The sequence below is a fragment of the Scyliorhinus canicula genome, chromosome 6 (assembly GCF_902713615.1).
Source record: "Scyliorhinus canicula chromosome 6, sScyCan1.1, whole genome shotgun sequence".
Classification (NCBI taxonomy): Eukaryota; Metazoa; Chordata; class Chondrichthyes; order Carcharhiniformes; family Scyliorhinidae; genus Scyliorhinus; species Scyliorhinus canicula.
The window spans coordinates 22,792,526-22,811,449 of record NC_052151.1 but is presented as its reverse complement, the minus strand read 5'-3'; the positions used below and the strand labels follow the sequence as shown (position 1 = coordinate 22,811,449).

Sequence of the window (18,924 nt, the reverse complement as noted above, 5' to 3'; positions counted from 1 at the left end):
GCTTTTCACAGTAACTTCATTGAAGCCTACTCGTGACAATAAGTGATTTTCATTTTTTTTCATTTTCAGTTTGGCTGCTGCATTTTCTCCATTACTACAGCGTCCACACTTCAAAATCACGGGTGCGGGAGGGCCCCCCGACAAATTTCACACCCCACTGGCGCCCCCCGCGATTCTCCCCCCCCCCCCCCCCCCCCCCCCCCCCCCCCGGCTCGGAAGAATCAGCGCTCGCCAATTTTCACGGCGACCAGCGATTCTCCGACCCGGATGGCCTGCCGTTCGCAGCCGTTTCACGACGGCGGCAGACACACCTGGTCGCTGCCGTCGTGAAACGGGAGTGAGAAGCCCGTTTGGGGCTTGTAGGTGGCCTAGCAAGGAAAGAGCATCACGACTGTGCTCGTGAGGGAACAGGCCCGCTATCGGTGCCCACCGATTGTCGGGCCGGCGTCCAAATCGGACTCACTATTTCCCCTCCACCGCCCCGCAAGATCAAGCCGCCACGTCTTGCTGGGCGGCTGAGGGGAAAGACGGCCACCGCGCATGCGCGGGTTTGTGCCGTCAGCGTCATGACGTACGCCGCGCATGCGCGGGTTGGAGCCGGCCAACCTGCGCATGCACGGCTGACGTCATTAGGCGCGCCGGCCGCATCATTCTTGGCGCGCGCCCCCGCGGCCGAGAGTTACGGAGCGCCGCTCCTAGCCCCGCCGGGAAGGGAGAATACGGGGCGAGGAGCGGCCTCCAAGGCCGTCGTGAAACTCGGCCGAGTTCATGACGGCCCTCCCGATTTTTCCCAGGAGCGGAGAATTCCGCCCCACGTCAATGGCTGTCAAATGCGTTGGGACATTGTGAGATCGTGAATGGTGCTCTATAAATCCAAGGCTTTGTTTTACAAAATATCGTGAAAGAAAAGAGCTTTTACATGGAGGGGGGATTTTCTTTCAGTGAAACTGTTAAACCTGTTCCTTAGAAATAGTGTTATGATCTGTGATCTACAGTACACCAAGGGAATCTCCTCAGTTCACACCAGGGCCATTAGTAAAGAGGTTCAGCATCGCATCTGTGAAAATACCCTCAGTATCGCAAGCGTCAACTAAACTGGAGATTATGACAAAAGGTCATCGACCTTCCTCTGCAGATGCTGCTGAGTATTTTAACTATCTCTCATTTCTATTTCTGATTTCCGGCTTTCATAGTATTGGGCTTTTGGAGAATTTCCTATGCTTGCACAGGATCTACTTTTCAACTGCTTCCTGGCAGTTTCACAGAATCACAGGATATTTACGGTGCAGAAGGAGGCCATTTGGCCCATCATGTGGGCACCGGCTCTCCAAATGAGCATCACGACTTGGTGCCATTCGCCTTGTCTTTTCCCCGTACCCCTGCACATTGTTCGACTGCCGTCTTGACGGCCTCGATCGAACCTGCCTCCACCACCCTCTCAGGCAGTGCATTCCAGACCCGAACAAATTGTGGTGAAAAGGCTTTTTTCTCACATCACACTTGCTTCTTTTGCAAATCACTTTAAATCTGTGCCCTCTCGTTCTCGGTCCTCTTACAGGAACAGTCTCGCCCTCTCTACTCTATCCAGCCGCCTTTGAACATTTCGAACAGTTTGAACCATTTCTTCGGTAAACACCTACATTTTCCAGGATACTGGACAAACTTCCCAAACATGTGCCTTGTTGGGCAGTATTGAATCGGTAATAGTTCAAACCCAATACAGTTCTTCATTTTCAACTTCTGCGTCCCGCCAATCAAACGGAAATGCCACGAGGCAGGAAAACCCAGGGTCCATTTGCAAAACACAGCCAATTAACCATCCCAAACAACGTTTCTTCTTTTTCGACACAGTAAGAAGTCTTACAACACCAGGTTAAAGTCCAACAGGTTTTGAATCACTAGCGCAGGATTCACCTGCGCTAGTGATTCAAAACAAACCTGTTGGACTTTACCCTGGCGCTGTAAGACTACTTACTATGCCCACCCCAGTCCAACGCCGGCATCTTCACATCATGGGGGGTATTCTCCGACCCGAATCGCCCGGGGCCGGCGTCAAACTCGCCCCTGTCGTGTCCTGAATTCTCCGCTCCCCGAGATTCGTCGGGGGCGGGAATCGCGCCGTGCCGGACGGCGGGCCCACCGCGGCGATTCTCCGGCCCGCGATGGGCCGAAGTCCCGCCGCTGACAGGCCTCTCCCTTCGGTGTGGATTAAACCACCTCCCTGACCAGCGGGATTGGCGGCGCGGACGGGCGCCGGGGTCCTGGGGGGGGGCGCAGGGCGATCTGACCCCGGGGGGGTGCCCCCACGGTGGCCTGGCCCGTGATCGGGGCCCACCGATCGGCAGGCGGGCCTGTGCCGTATGGGCACTCTTTGCACCATGGTGGAGGCGGAAGAGACCCCCTCCCCTGTGCTCCGGCGCATGCGCGGACTTACGCCGGCCGGCGAAGTCCTTCCAACCCCGGCTGGCGTGGTGCCAAAGGCCGTTCACACCAGCCGGCGGAGTGGGAACCACTCCAACGCGGGCCTAGCCCCTCAATGTGAAGGCTTGGCCCCTAAAGGTGCGGACTTGCACCTCCCGCACCTTTGGGGCGGCCCGACGCCGGAGTGGTTCCCGCCACTCCAGCACGCCGAGACCCCCCGCCCCGCCGGGTAGAGGAGAATCCCGGCCCATGGCTTCTTTTTTGAGGCATTTGTGTGGAATACTGTAATTTAAAATTAAGTTAAAAGTCAGCAATAGAAAGACACTCAGGGGGAACTTTCTATTCAAAGGGTAATTGACTAAAGGTCCGGTTTTCCAAATTACATGGGCCCCCAAACCGTTGGGATCTCAAATCAGGAAATTTCAGGCAAGCTCCCATGAGTTTCCATCCATTCAGGTCAATGGACTTGAAATTGTGGACATGGATTCTAATGGCTGCTTGTGCATGACGGTTTTGCAACATAAGCATGCTTTTGGAAAATTGGCTCTGACATATTAAAGGCGGGGGGGGGGGGAAGCGAGAGGCAGTGGTTAACTCAGTTGACTAGAGGACGGGTGCGTGGATCAAATTAACACCAACAATGTGGGTTTGGTCCCTGTTCCAGCTGAGACAAGCTTGGGGCCTATCTCCTCATCATACCCTTGAGTGGGGAAGGCAGTGGCAAACCACCACTGCCAAGAAAACAGCTCAGGATGAAGCAGCAACCATGAGCCAAGGAGCTGCCTCCGGGAGGCAGGGCACACACTAATGAATGCAAGCTAAAAGTATTCATCGCACATGAAGTGCTTCAGGATATCCTGCGGGTGTGATTTTAAAAATGTATATAAAAGTTTCTTTTGACCGAAGGAAGAAGTTACTGGAAAAGAGTACTGAGGTGAACAGGATTGCGGTTTCAAGAGATAATTAGATGTATTTCTATGGAGAAAATGTAGTGAGGGGTCTGGTGAGAAAACAGGTAGGTGGTTCTCGTCTATCAATACGTGACAGGCTGGTTAGACTTAATAGCATTTTACTTTCCTCAATGTTCCTCTGCTTTTAGACCGTGAATCCTTTAAGCCATGGTTCAAATTTCAAACAGGAGACGCACACATCTGCAGCTATCAGGTGTTCTACAGCTGGTAACTGGAGCTAGTTAAACAAAAATGTTTTGCTCAGTGACTCAACAGTAGCTGTTTTTTTTTAAATCAAGCGTTGCTTGACAAGAACTGGGCAGATCTTGCGAGCACTACCGCAGGGAACACTGGTTTATATCCCCACTCAGGTCACTTCCAACTTGACCGCCAAAATGGCCTGAAGAGCAATGTAGCCCATCTCACATTGCTAGGGAAAGTATTAAGAGGCACTCTGTGTTCCTATAACGTTCCCCAATAATATCTAGAAGGAAAGCATTTAGAAAGTAATAACCTTGCTTTGCTTTTGACAGAATGGGCACCAGCATTGGGGCATTGGAGCCACAACACAGTGGCCAATGGCAGGACTCTTCCTCATTCCTGGATGGCCAATGTAGAAAACCCCAGATGCCTAGTCTAAGCTACTCTGTGGCGGGAAGGTATTGAGTGAAAGTGGCCTCATGGTGTGACCTACTACGCCTCCCAGAGGAAAGCTAAAGTAGTGCTGGATAAAGCTTAAGAGAAGGCTGTTCATCTCTCCTCCCTTCCTTTTGTAGCTCAGACGAATAAAGAAATGGGACTGGACTGTACAATGACCTATGTTTAAAGCAGTTAAACTGGCATAAGGAACCAAAGTTCAGCTTACAGAACACCAACAAAGATTTCAGCCTTGACTCAGTGTCCCACTCCAGGAACTTGAGCATCTAATCTCACTTGGGCGCAGTCCTGATGGGAGTGCTGCACTATAAGAGATTTGTTTTCAGATCAGACATTAAACCAGACGCTCATTTGCTCTTGAGGTAAATGGAAAAGATTCAAAAGCAATGCTCAGAATATAACAGGGTCGTACTTTCTGCCAATATTTATCCTTCAATCAAACATCACTGAAAGCAGGTTATCTGGTTCCTAATTTCACTTCTCCTTCTGGCACCATACTGTGCACAGACTGGTTGCTACAGTTCCCAACATTGTAACAGCAAGTGCACTTCAAAAGATACATCTTTTGGCAGTAAGGCATTTTGGGATATCCTGCATTTGTGAAAGGTGCCTGATAAATAAATGCAAGTTCCTTCTTTTTATTTCTTATAAAATGGAGCACAGAGGACAATTAATCGGTCGCGTACATATATTTCCAGTGTTTCCTCACTCGCAGCCTTGCCGTGGAACGGGGGGCACTTTAAGAGGCTGATTACGTGACATCATCGGAAATAATGTCAGCGGACAGTTGCATGGGCAAACGGGCAGTGTAACTGAGCAGCCTGTAGTGTTTACATCTTCTAATAAAGCTCTTCATTTGTTTGAACCTCTGAGGCATGCAGACTTCATTTAAAAATCACCGGCGGAATTCTCCGACCCCCTCGCCCGGGGCCGGCGTCAATCCCCCCCCCCAGCCGTGTCCCGAATTCTCCGCCCCCCGAGATTCGGCGCGGGCGGGAATTGCGCCGCGCCGGTCGGTGGGCCCCCCCGCGGCAATTCTCCAGCGCGCGATGGGCCGAAGTCCAGCCGCTGACAGGCCTTTCCCGCCGGCGTGGTTTAAACCACCTCTGGTACCGGCGGGATTGGCGGCACGGGAGGGCTTCGGGGTCCTGGAGGGGGGGCGTGGGGCAATCTGACCCTGGGGGTGCCCCCACGGTGGCCTGGCCCACGATCGGGGCCCACCGATCGGCGGGTGGGCCTGTGCCGTGGGGGCACTCTTTTTCTTCCGCCCCGCCATGGTGAAGGCGGAAGAGACCCACTCCCAAGCACATGCGCCAGTATGACGTCAACAGCCGCTGACGCACCGGCGCCTGCGCGGACTTCCGCCGGCCGGCGAAGGCCTTTTGGCCCCGGCTGACGGGGCGCCAAAGGCCGTTCGCGCCGGCCGGCGGAGCGGGAGCCACTCTGGCGCGGGCGCCACTCTGGCGCGGGCCTAGCCCCTAAAAGGTGCGGAGTGGTTCATGCCACTCCGTCCCGCCGGGACACCCCGCCCCGCCGGGTAGGGGAGAATCCCGGCCCACCTTAGGAAAACTGGCAACAAGATAGGTGAACAGAGTTTGGAGGCACCCGAAAAGAAAAGTAATTGACACCGTCGTGACACGAAAGCTGCTATAGCCGTGGGATTAGCAACCAAAGAAGCTCAACAGTTGAGTTCTAGCACAGGAATTCACAAGATGTGGGCTGAACCTCGAACACAGACACAGACTCGCAGTTGCCATAAGTGTGCAAACACTGGGCACTCGGAAGCAGATTGTTGGTGCAAAGACATTGTGTGCAGGAATTGTAGCAGAAAGGGCCACATTGTAGCGCTTGTTGGGAAAAGAATCAAGCGTCAGGCAAAAGTTGCAGAAAGCAAGACACGAATAAATCAAATAGGAAACTGAATAAAGAACTGCACATGGTCCAAAAAGGATGTGAAAAGGAACTCCAAGAGACAGGATTGATTAATGATCTCATAGTTAGGGATCCTCTCGGGAGGAGCGATCACAATATGGTGGAATTTAAAATACAGATGGAGTGAGAGAAGGTAAAATCAAACACTAGTGTTTTTTGCTTAAACAAATGAGATTAAAATGGGATGAGAGAAGAGCTAACTAAGGTAGACTGAGAGCAAAGACTTTCTGGTGAAAAGGAACTTAATTCAGGGTCTGAAGATGAAATGTCATTAAATGTATTATCTATTGCTGGTGTAACAAACCATAACTGGGTCATTCAATGGTCAGCCGGTGAAGATGGAGATGGACACTTGGTTGGTACCAGAAACTGTTTCTCAAGAAAATCTCCGACATATTGCTCTGAAACCCTCGAAGATAGTGTTAAAAATCGAGGGGAAGTGGTTCCATTGAGGGGCTGTATTGATGTAACAGCACAATTAGATGGACAGGCGGCAGATTTGTCCTTGCTCATAGGGCAAAGGGAATTATCCGGCACGAATGGGAAGAACTTGGCTGGAAAAGATCAGATTAAATTGGTCGAGGTAAACCTCATGACAGATTCTGAATCAGGCCAACCCAAAATCTTGATGAAACCTGCCATTGTCTTCAATGGTGAGTTGAGAAGCACGAAGGATATCTCAGTAAAACTGAAGATCACGGAAGAAAGTCAGGCGAGATGCTTAAAGGCTAGGTCAGTGCCTATGTAATCAGACCTAAGTAGAGGCAGAATTAGAATGGCTGGTCAAAACGGGAGTCCTTGAATCTGTTTATGTGAGTGATTGGGCTACATGGATCATCCTGTGATGAAAAAGATAGATCTGTACACATTTGTGCAGATTTAAAAGTCGCTATTAATCCTGTACTGTGTGCAGAGCTGTCCCCTCTGCCCCTGATTGATGACGATTCGCTGGGTTGGCTGGAGGCCATCGCTTCTTACAATTGACCGCAGTCAAGCATATCTTCAAATGAACGTGGATCAGGATTCACAACAGTTCTTGCCGATTGTGACACACAAGGGTTATTTTGATATAAAAGATTAGCATTTGGCATCACTTTCACATCTGCATTGTTCCAACGAGCTATGGACCAAATCTTAAGCGGATGAGACACAGTCCAGTGTTACTTAGATGACCTCTTGGTTACTGGAAAGAATGAGGAAGAATATCTCTGCAACCGAGATGCCACACTCCAAAGATCAGAAGATCTTTGATCCAAAGATCAGAAGGGCAGCAGGGTAGCATGGTGGTGGGCAGCAGGGTAGCATGGTGGTTAGCATAAATGCTTCACAGCTCCAGGGTCCCAGGTTCGATTCCCGGCTGGGTCACTGTCTGTGTGGAGTCTGCACGTCCTCCCCCTGTGTGCGTGGGTTTCCTCTGGGTGCTCCGGTTTCCTCCCATAGTCCAAGGATGTGCGGGTTAGGTGGATTGGCCATGCTAAATTGCCCGTAGTGTCCTAAAAAAAGTAAGGTTAATGGGGGGGGTTGTTGGGTTACGGGTATAGGGTGGATACGTGGGTTTGAGTAGGGTGATCGTGGCTCGGCACAACATTGAGGGCCGAAGGGCCTGTTCTGTGCTGTACTGTTCTATGTTCTATGTTCTATTATGGATTAAGAGTCCAAAAAGACAGGGCAGCACGGTGGTGCAGTGGTTAGCACTGCTGCCTCACGGCGCCGACGTCCCAGGTTCAATACTGGCTCTGGGTCACTGTCCGTGTGGAGTTTGCACATTCTCCCCGTGTTTGCGTGGGTTTCACCCCCACAACCCAAAGATGTGCAGGGAAGGTGGTTTGGCCACGCTAAATTGCCCCTTAATTGGCAAAAAATGTATTTTTTTTTAAAAAGAATCCAAAAAGACAAATGTGAATTCTTCCAATCTTCAGTCAAACATCTGGCACATATCACGGCACCAAGGGGCTGCATAAGTCGCCTTCAAAAGTCAAAGCCATTAACGAGGCACCTGTGCCACAGAATGTGAACCAAGTTCCATCTTTCTTATTACAGATCATTACGGACGATTTGTCCCTAATCTGACTCCTATTCTAAAAGCCTTACACAATTTACTGTGTCAAAATAAAAGGTGGACATGGGTGGATCCAGGTGGGAGAGCATTCACGCAAGCCTAACACATTTTGATCCAAGTTTACCCCTGCAACTGGCATGTGACACATTACATTCACAGCAGAGGAAGAGCTTGTGGACCAAACTAAAATGTATCATGCACACGCACATATTCACAACAGATAGATCAGGCCAGACCACATCTATGACACCCAGAACTAAGATTTTCACTGCTGAGCAGTCTTCCGTATTTATGTGATAAAGATTACATAAACAACTTCATCTGAACCCCTCAATTAGATTCCAGTCTGTAATCACTCCCAGGTATCCATTATTCTATATATAAACCATCTGAACCCCTCGATTAGATTCCGGTCAGTAATCACTCCCAGGTATCCAATATTCTATATATAAACCATCTGAACCCCTCGATTAGATTCCAGTCTGTAATCACTGCCAGGGATCCATCATTCTGTTTAATTTCCAGGTAAACAACATTCTTCTATTCAATTTTATAATATCAATCATTTCCCTACTGCCACTTGCAGTCTCTATATTATTTTTAAGAGATAGTTTGAAGTGAAGTAAAGTCACCCCCCCCCCCCCCCCCCCCGCATAAATACAAATATATTTGTAAGCATCGTAATTTTTCAGGCTAATTGTTACAGTTTTTGTCGGGAATGACGAGGTTTTCTTGTAACAAGGGCATCTTTCAACTCAGCATAGAAATAAATCCTGTGTGCTTCTGAAAGGAGTCTCACACTGGTCTCTCCAAACAATGGAAAATGGGGTTGGAGTCCAGCTGAAACTCTGCCTAAAACATCCCTCATGTGTGTGTTGGGAGGGGTGGTGGCGTGGAGGCAAGAGTGGAGCAGCTGCAGAGAAAATGAAAGCGGTTCTCAGTCAGTGTGTGGGAGCACAGCGCCTCCTCCCTCACTCCACCTTCAACAGCCAGCTCCACACAGTGGCAAACATCCCCCCCCCCTCCCTTTTGCCATGATGTCCAAACGGGACATTGAACTGACACAGCAAAGGGCCATCCAGCTCTGAGCCCCAGAAAGCGCCTGTGCTGAATGTGACGACCTGACTTTGGATGTAGGGCTGTACCGTGGGATGGCATCATTACGCCTCCTCTTCTGCTTGTTTTGCTTTTTGCAGTCAGTAAGACAAAGATGGCCCCGGAGGACACTGTTGCTCTATTTTGTAACTGTTGTGTGTGTGCGCCAAGGATGGAACGCGCTTCAAACAAAAACAAAAGAGGCTGCCTTTCTATTGACTCTTTCTGTGGGAGCAAGGCCTGGGAGGCGGGGGGAATGTTACGAGCTCCAGTCGGTGCTGAGGGGGGAAGAATCCAGCCATTCGGTCTCTTGTGGGTGGGATATGGGGGTGGGGTCAGTCCAAAAGCACCAGGAACCTGTACAGTGACTGCGCCAGTGGAGTAAATGGGCAGCACGGTAGCACAGTGGTTAACACTATTGCTTTACAGCACCAGGGACCCAATTTCGATTCCAGGCTTGCGTCACTGTCTGTGTGGAGTCTGCACGTTCTCCCCGTGTCTGCATGGGTTTCCTCCAAGCGCTCTGGTTTCCTCCCACAAGTCCCAAAAGATGTGTTGTTAGGCGAATTGGACATTCTGAATTCTCCCTCTATGTACCCGAACAGGTGCCGGAGTGTGGCGACTTGGGGATTTTCACAGTACCTTCATTGCAGTGTTAATGTAAGCCTACTTGTGACACTGATAAAGATTATAAATGGGCATCAGGGAGCCAGTCAGTAAAGTGTTCACTGCGAAGACATCGCACTAACATGGAACAGTTCAAAGATGTGCAGGTTGGGTGAATTGGCCATCCCTTAGTGTCCAGGGATGAGTTAGGTTAATTTAAGGAATGGGCGGTACGGTGGCGCAGTAGGTAGCATTGCTGCCTCACACCGCCGAGGTACTGGGTTCGATCCCAGCCCTGGGTCACTGTCCGTGTGGAGTTTGCACATTCTCCCCGTGTCTGTGTGGGTTTCATCCCCACAACCCAAAGATGTGCAGGGTAGGTAGATTGGCCACTCTAAATTGCCGCTTAATTGGAAACAAAATTGGGTACACTAAATTAAAGAAAGGTTAGGCTAAGGTGTTATTGGGGAAGTGGGTTTGGGTAGGGTGCTCTTTCGGAGGGTGGGTGCAGACTCGACGGGCCGAATGGTCTCCTTCTGCACCGTCTCCTCCTCCTTATAGGAATGGGCCACTCACTGGGGCCTGCTGAATGATCTGACCGTAAATTCAACCTCCACATCGCTGCCCACCTTTTCACCCTACCCTGGCAGGGCAAGCAGGCATGTGGAGTAAATGGGGATGTGCCAGGATCGCCCGTATCCCTGGGAGTTTTTACTTAAAAAGTTGTCTTGTCTCTTAAAAACATTGATCGCAAAGCATGAACATTTGGTTGGGAAATCTTATATCCCCCCCACCCCAAGAGTATTCAATAAGCCAGACCTTCCTTGTAAATAGCTAGTTCACTGTACCTTGTTGCACGTGACAATGAATCTAAATCTAATCTAAAAACAGAATAAAATATCCGGGCTCTCTCCTGAAAATCAGTCGAATTTGTGTGTGTCAATAGCAGCAGCGATGGGTTCCCCTCCCCATCACCATTTCTGATCAGAGACACTGGTATACACTGACTGAATGAGTCAAATTCCATTGACATTACACAGGGCATTCCAGGATTAAGATGGGAGTTTGGAGAATTACATTCTGTCATACTGTCCGTGCTCTGTAACAACATAAACCAGTGCTGCTGTCTCTGCTGGCTGTTATGTGTTGTTAGATTTTAATTGCCTGGGATTTCAGGATTATGTTCACCACGGGGTGGTGGGGGAGATTGCCTCTCCATCAGGCTGTATCTTCCTCTCGTTCCCCGGGATGTTGAATGATCTCTTTGTATTGTGTTTGAGAGCGAGGAGTGTGCAGGAAGATACTGCGCTTGCCTGTGCTTCAGAGAGCCGTGAGGCTCAATGTCTCTGGTGGTGGGAAGGGCAAGAAGGCAGATTGCAGCTCCCTCCCGCAACAGAGACCTCACTGTCAGACTGCACCACTCTATATAACACTGCGTCTACCATGTTGTCTGTCCAACATCCCTGGCAACCGAAGACGGGGGTTGTTGGCTGGCCAGACCGCAGGAGCCTGCCAGGGAGAGAGTGTGTGTGCATGTATGTGTGTATATATATGTATCGATGTATATATAGGTGTGTGTGTGTATGGATGTGTGTGTATCTGTATGTGTGTATATGTATGTGTATGTATGGTGTGTATGTATACATGTGTATGTATATATGTGCGTGTATGTGTGTGTATATATATATGTATATTTACAGGCAGTACGGTAGCATAGTGGTTAGCGCAATTGCTTCACAGCTCCAGGGTCCCAGGTTCGATTCCCGACTGAGTCACTGTGCGGAGTCTGTACGTTCTCCCCGTGTGTGCATGGGTGCTCCGGTTTCCTCCCACAGTCCAAAGATGTGCAGGTTAGGTGAATTGGCCATGCTAAATTGCCCTTAGTGTCCAAAAAGGTTAACTGGGGGCTGCTGGGTTGCGGGGATAACATGGGCTTGAGTGGGTTGCTCTTTGTAGGGGCCGGTGCAGACTCGGTGGGCCGAATGGCCTCTTTCTGCACTGTAAATTCTATGTGCATGTATGTGTGTGTGTGTCTATATATGTATGCTTGTGTGTGTATGTATGTGTACGGGTACGCATGTGTGTATGTATGTGCATGTATGTGTGTGTCTGTATATGTGTGTGTATATATATGTGTGTGTGTGTGTATGTATGTGTGTGCAGATGGTTGCAAGTTTGAGAAGGTTCTGGGATTGAAATGGTTAATTCAATCATTTTACATTGAAGTTCATTGTCTGGAATGGAGAGATATGGGAGAGGTAAACATGTCACTAACCTGCCAGATGGCAGGTGTAAAGCACAATTCTGATAGAAGTGGGCATTAATTAGCCTTCCCTGGGTGTAACGGGCAGTACTGAACAGAATCCATGGGACGGTACAGAGCTCTACAGAAAATAATGAAAGAGGAATGTTCCATTGCCCAAATTATGAGTCATTAACCCAAGGTGGGCTGGGTACTACCTAATGCCAATTCCAAAATGGTTGGAGTTAACTGTGTGCTGCATACTTTAAAAACGCAGAATCTCAAAATTCAAATGCCATTAACCCAGTGTGCTTAAATCCACAGAATCACAACCTGAGGCTGTTTAGCACAGGGCTAAATTGCTGGCTTTGAAAGCAGACCAAGGCAGGCCAGCAGCACGGTTCAATTCCTGTAACAGCCTCACCGAACAGGCGCCAGAATGTGGCGACTAGGGGCTTTTCACAGTAACTTCATTTGAAGCCTACTTGTGACAATAAGCAAATTTACATTTCATTCATTTCATTCCACGGGGAGTGGAATTAAAATCAAAATACTGCAGATGCTGGAAGCCTGAAATAAAAACAGAAAGTGCTGGATAAACTCAGAAGATCAGGCAGCATCTGTGGAGAAAGAAAAACAGAGTTAACGTTTCGAGTGTGTGTGTTTCTCTCTCCACAGGGACCGGAATTAAATCTGTACCTTCCATCCTTTCAAAACACAGAATACCCCCCCCCCCCCAAAAAAAAATCAAACAAGATTTATTTCTCTGTGTGCTGAACTCAAGCTGATGGTGTGCCAGATATTTTCAAACAGCGAAACATCCCAAATTCAATAGGAGTGTCAACATTTTAACACTCTACAGGCTAGCTACTCTTGGGTGATAACAAAAATATCTTTGGATGGGAGCCAAAATAGGACGGCAGATTATTGTTTGAATGGGTGTAAATTGAGAGAGGCGGATACTCAGCGAGACCTTGGTGTCCTCGTGCATCAGTCAGTCTCTGAAAGTATGCGCACAGGTACAGCAAGCAGTAAAGAGGGCAAATGGTAAGTTGGCCTTCATAAGGAGAGGATTTGAGTATAGGAATAGGGGTGTTTTACTACATTTGTATTGGTCATTGGTGAGGTCACACCTGGAGTATTGTGTGCAGTTTTGGTGTCCTTATCTGAGGAAGGATGGTCTTGCTGAAGAGGGACTGCAGCGAGGGATAATTTCTGAGATGACGGGACTATCATATGAGGAGAGACTAAGTAGGTTAGGATTATATTCATTGGAGTTTAGAAGAGTGAGAGGGGGTCTCATAGAAACTTACAAAATTCTAACAGGATTAGACAGGGTGGATTCAAAAAGAATGTTCCGGATGTTGGGGGAGTACGGAACCAGGGTTCATAGTTTGAGGATAAGGGGATAAGTCCTTTTAGGACTGAGGGGAGGTGACCCAGAGAGTGGTGAATCTGTGGAATTCGCTAGCACACAAGGCAGTTGAGGCCAAAATGTTGTGTAATTTCAAGAAGGAATTAGATCTAGCTCTTGGGGTTGAAGGGTTCAAGGTATATGGGGGGGGAAGGTGGGATCAGGGTATTGAACTTGATGATCAGCCATGATCATGATGAATGGTGGAGCAGGCTCGATGGGCCGAATGGCCTGCTCCTGCTTCTACTTGCTATGTAAGTTTCCATGTAATTCAAGTTGAAAAAGTGTGTGGGCTGACCCATCGGCCAGTTTGGAAGCACGGAAGTCTGCGACTGTTGCGGGTTTGGGAGAAGGAGCTTGACGTTGCTGCAAAATCGAAGGCGCCAAACTGAACCATTGCGCACATCAGGACAATTCTGGCCGCGATTCAAGAGCTACTGACTGCAGTGTTTGCGCAAAGCAGGGATTTGGAAGGGGGATGGGGGTGGCGGAGTGTTTTAAGGTGTTTATAAAACCAGGTAATTGGAGAAAACTTTTTCCTTGGAGATGGCCAGATGGCTATCAGTTACACACACTGTACAGCCGCTGTTTAGACTGTACTCCTAAATCAGGGTGCCATTATTGCTTTGCTTACTGACAGAATATAATTTACCTCACTGAGACACTGCCCTTTCCGTGTTCCTCACTCACCCGGGCTTGATTACACACATTCTACACAATTATTATTGGCCCCATGGCGCTCGTTATATACAAGCCCACTCAGAATGGGGATCTGGCACACAACCAGTTAACATAAAGAAGCATCTGTCCGGTAAAGGGACCTAACCCTGGAACTTCTGGCTAACTTCAAAGGGATCAAAACACTCTCCTCCTGTTTTTAAATGTCATTCCCCAATTGCCAAGGAAAAGCGTGCGGATTGGCTGGAGTGATCCGCTACAATTTCTCCCTCCCCACTGTATCCTTCTCCCTCATCCAATGCCTTAACTTCACTGAATTCCGCCCCCCCCCCCCCCCCCCCCACAACCACTACTCTCCACATCCCTCTGGGATGGGGACAACTGGCTAACCCTGGCGGGGAGGCAGACAGCAGCGGACTCTCTCCATTCCTAACTCACCTCCCCCCCCCCCCCCCTCTCCCTCTCCTTCATCCATACTGCAATACGGCCTCCACGCTGGTACTGGGACCAACAACCCCCCCCCCCCCCCCCCCAACCCTACCAGTACTGGGACCCACAATACAGTAAACACCACCCCCCAACCCTACCAGTACTGGGACCCACAATACACCAACCCCCTCCCCCAACCCCACCAGTACTGGGACCCACAATACACCAACCCCCCCCCCCCCCCCCCAACCCCGCCAGTACTGGGACCCACAATACACTAACCCCCTCCTCCCCCAACCCCACCAGTACTGGGACTCACAATACACTAACCCCCCTCCCCCAACCCCCACCAGTACTGGGACCCACAATACACTAACCCTCCCCCCCCCCCCAACCCCGCCAGTACTGGGACCCACAATACACTAACCCTCCTCCCCCAACCCCACCAGTACTGGGACCCACAATACACTAACCCCCTCCCCCAACCTCACCAGTACTGGGACCCACAATACACCAACCTCCTCCCCCAACCCCACCAGTACTGGGACCCACAATACACTAACCCCCTCCCCCAACCTCACCAGTACTGGGACCCACAATACACTAACCCCCTCCCCCAACCTCACCAGTACTGGGACCCACAATACACTAACCCTCCTCCCCCAACCCCACCAGTACTGGGACCCACAATACACTAACCCCCTCCCCCAACCTCACCAGTACTGGGACCCACAATACACCAACCTCCTCCCCCAACCCCACCAGTACTGGGACCCACAATACACTAACCCCCTCCCCCAACCTCACCAGTACTGGGACCCACAATACACTAACCCCCTCCCCCAACCCCACCAGTACTGGGACCCACAATACACTAACCCCCTCCCCCAACCCCACCAGTACTGGGACCCACAATACACTAACCCCTTCCCCCAACCCCACCAGTACTGGGACCCACAATACACTAACCCCACCCCACAACCCCACCAGTACTGGGACCCACAATACACCAACCCTCCTCCCCCAACCCAACCAGTACTGGGACCCACAATACACTAACCCCACCCCACAACCCCACCAGTACTGGGACCCACAATATACCAACCCTCCTCCCCCAACCCAACCAGTACTGGGACCCACAATACACTAACCCCACCCCACAACCCCACCAGTACTGGGACCCACAATACACTAACCCTCCCCCCCCCCCCCCCACCAGTACTGGGACCCACAATACACCAACCTCCTCCCCCAACCCCACCAGTACTGGGACCCACAATACACTAACCCCCTCCCCCAACCCCACCAGTACTGGGACCCACAATACACCAACCCCTCCCCCAACCCCACCAGTACTGGGACCCTCTCGAAACCGGCGGAGACCACATCGCCACCGCAGCAGCCCCACCTCCCCCTTCCCCACCAGTCCACCCCGCGCGGCCACTGGGGGCTCCTCCAAACTTCACCCCTTCCCCAATCCCCCCCCCCCTCCCCCTCCCCCTCCCCTCACCACCACCACCAGCCCTGGCCCCAGCGAGTTATCGTGGACACAGCTCGGTTCACCCAAGGCGACCAAGCGACAGGCACATCATTCCATTCAAACTCCTGTCCTTCCGCAGTGGACCTGCTGTCAAAAGACTTCTCTGACGGGTCTCCCAGCCGAGGTTCACATAACACACGGTGGCGATCCAACGGCCCCTTCTGGGCGACGGGAGGAAGGACCTTTGCAAAGGGAGAGTCTTTGATCTGTATGGATCAGACGTGCTGGGTCACACTTCCAAGAGCCAGTTCTTTACAATCAGGTCAAGCTTGAGGAGTGAATGGGGCATTTACCATGGGGGTGGGGGTCAGGGGTAGGATTGGAGGTCAGGGATGGGGGTGGGGGTCAGAGATGGGTCAGGGATGGTGGGACAGGGGCAAGTTCTTTTGAAACTTCCACCATGTGATGACAGGTTGGGAGCAGATGGCCTTTACAATGAGGAGACGGGTTCCTACAGCACCAGATAGGACCATCAGCGAAGAGAATAACTGCAAAATGTTAAAGAACCGTCCAGTGCAACAACAACAATTTATATTTATCTGGCACCTTTAAGTTCATGAAACGCCCCAAGGTGTTTCCCAGGGGCATTATAAAACAAAGTTTGACACTGAGCAACATGAGGCGAAATCAGGTCAGATGACCAATCGTGTGGCCAAAGGAGGAAAGCAGGTAAGCCAACCTTTAACCCAGAAAGTCTAGTCTCAAGTGCGTAGAGTCGCAAATCAGTAACAAGCGTAATCCCCAAGTCAGCATTGTTGAATTCAAGACTTTATACAAAACACAGGCGGCGAGCAAATGTTGCAAAGTGGAATAAAACATTTGGTAGACGCGTGTCTTAATGTGTCAGTAGCAGGTCGAAGCTGAAGCAAATGCGTAGGTCGATGTTTAACCGCTCAGAATCGGATACAATTGCTCTCATACGAACAAAAAAAGGCTGTGGAGTTATACAGTTGGGTCAAAAGCGTGCGCCTGCTGAGCGAGATGGACTGATTTCAGCCTCCACATTGATGCCATGTCCGAATTTTCAATAGGGATCTCTGTCTGTCTGCACAGGATGGGACAATGGACCTCGGCTAGAGCAGAATGGCCGGCTGGTCCATTCACAGATAACAGAGCAGCACACACACACACACACACATGCCCTTCCAGACCCGGGGGGCTCTTACCTCCTCTCGCACCCACTTGTCTCCAAACCTGCCCCCTCTTCATCTGATTTACAGGAGAGAAGGTGAAAAGGTTGACCCCCCCCCCCTGTTCTGGGCAAGAGAATCTTTAGGCCACCTTTCTCCAAATCGCAGGGAACGAATAACCCGGACGGAAGAGCAAAAGAAAACATAGCAACTCAGGCACATTTCTCCACATTAGATCTGGGAATGTGAGGTGCATATCTCGCCCGCCTGTGCCATTGACTCTGAAGCAGCGGAATGATTTCTGAGCACAGACACATTAGAAAACTGAATACAATCCTCCCGCAACTTTGCCTTGGCTACAAGTCACCCTTCAAAAGAGAAGACTTTTTACACATTCTATCTTGGCAATCCATCTCCTGCATTTTTCTAAGCACTCAGATCCGCGAAACACAAATCGTAACAAACTTGACATGAAAATGTTCCCAGGCTCGCTGATGTTCCAATTTTTTTAAAAGTGCAGGAGTTTGCATTTCATGTAATGTAAGTACTTACATTCAAAGCATTTCTGTTGATTTCTTCCCCCTTTTTTTCTGTCCGCAGGACAAGCCTCCCAGGTTTTCCAAGAGGAGAGCAGGTGGAGGGAGTTTTTTTTAAATTAGATAGATCCTTGGGAGTCTATTTGCCAGAAGCGGGTGGAAGAGCACATTCTGTTTGTAAAGCCTCCACTTTGCAGCTTGAGCCGGTTGCTGCCACTCTCGCGCGTCCTCCCAGCTCACTCACTGACACTGATTTGTTTTCACTTGTTTTAGTTCCCCCTTTCCTCCTCCTCCTGCAGGCAGACTCCACGCGTCACTCTACCATTGCCACCAAACACAAGCCAAGATACTCAAAGAGAGCTGAGCTGGGGGGCTGTCCAATTGCTTCGCAGCTTCCTGTTTCCAAGAGACGCGGCGAGGCATTTTGGGAGCTGTAGTTTTAGTTTTGCTGCTCTTGTTGAAGGCAACCGTCTGTGTCAGAAACAAAATGCCCAAGGGGTTTTCCTGGTCTTTTCATCGACTTTGACTGAAAATGTTGGTGCCGTTCAATGGCTGTGGGTGGAAAGGGAAACAGACGCGACATATTGCGACAACGGATGAACGGGCATCGCGCGGCAATCGCCAGGCAGGAATGTTCCCTTCCAGTCGGGGAACACTTCAGCAGTCAAGGGCATTCAGCCTCTGATCTCTGGGTAAGAGTTCTCCAAGGCGGCCTTCAGGTCGTGCGACAACGCAGAATCGCCGAGCAGAAACTGATAGCCAAGTTCCGCACACATGAGTACGGCCTCAACCAGGATCTTGGATTCATGTCGCATTACATTCATCCCCCACCATCTGGCCTGGGCTTGCAAAATTCTACCAACTGCCCTGGCTTGAGACAATTCACACCTCTCTAACCTGGGGTTACCCCAATCTCTAGATCTGTAAAGACTTAATTATCTGCAAATGCTCGCATTCAAAGCATTGTCCTGCATCTTTGACTTTGTCTATATACATGTTTCTGGAAGATACCTCTTCATTCACCTGAGGAAGGAGCAGTGCTCCGAAAGCTAGTGTTTGAAACAAACCTGTTGGACTTTAACCTGGTGTTGTAAGACTTCTTACTGTGCGCACCCCAGTCCAACGCTGGCATCTCCACATCATGGCTTCCATATTGTAAATGTGTTGAGGGCTGTGTGTTTTACCCAATGCACCAGGCCCATGGGGAATCTGATGCGACCATCAATTCACTCAAG

The 18,924-nt window shown here is 50.1% G+C and overlaps 1 protein-coding gene across 3 annotated transcripts in view; it reads right to left on the bottom strand.

Annotated features, from left to right (window-relative positions):
• Positions 1–17,946, bottom strand: part of daam2 (dishevelled associated activator of morphogenesis 2) — a 370,882-nt gene extending 352,936 nt beyond the window's left edge. For all 3 annotated transcript variants that reach the window (XM_038799044.1, XM_038799047.1, XM_038799048.1), the window contains exon 1: positions 17,706–17,946. The gene's annotated coding sequence lies outside the window, so the exon portion shown is untranslated. The remainder of the gene's footprint in view (positions 1–17,705) is intronic.
• Between the last annotated feature and the right edge of the window lie 978 nt (positions 17,947–18,924).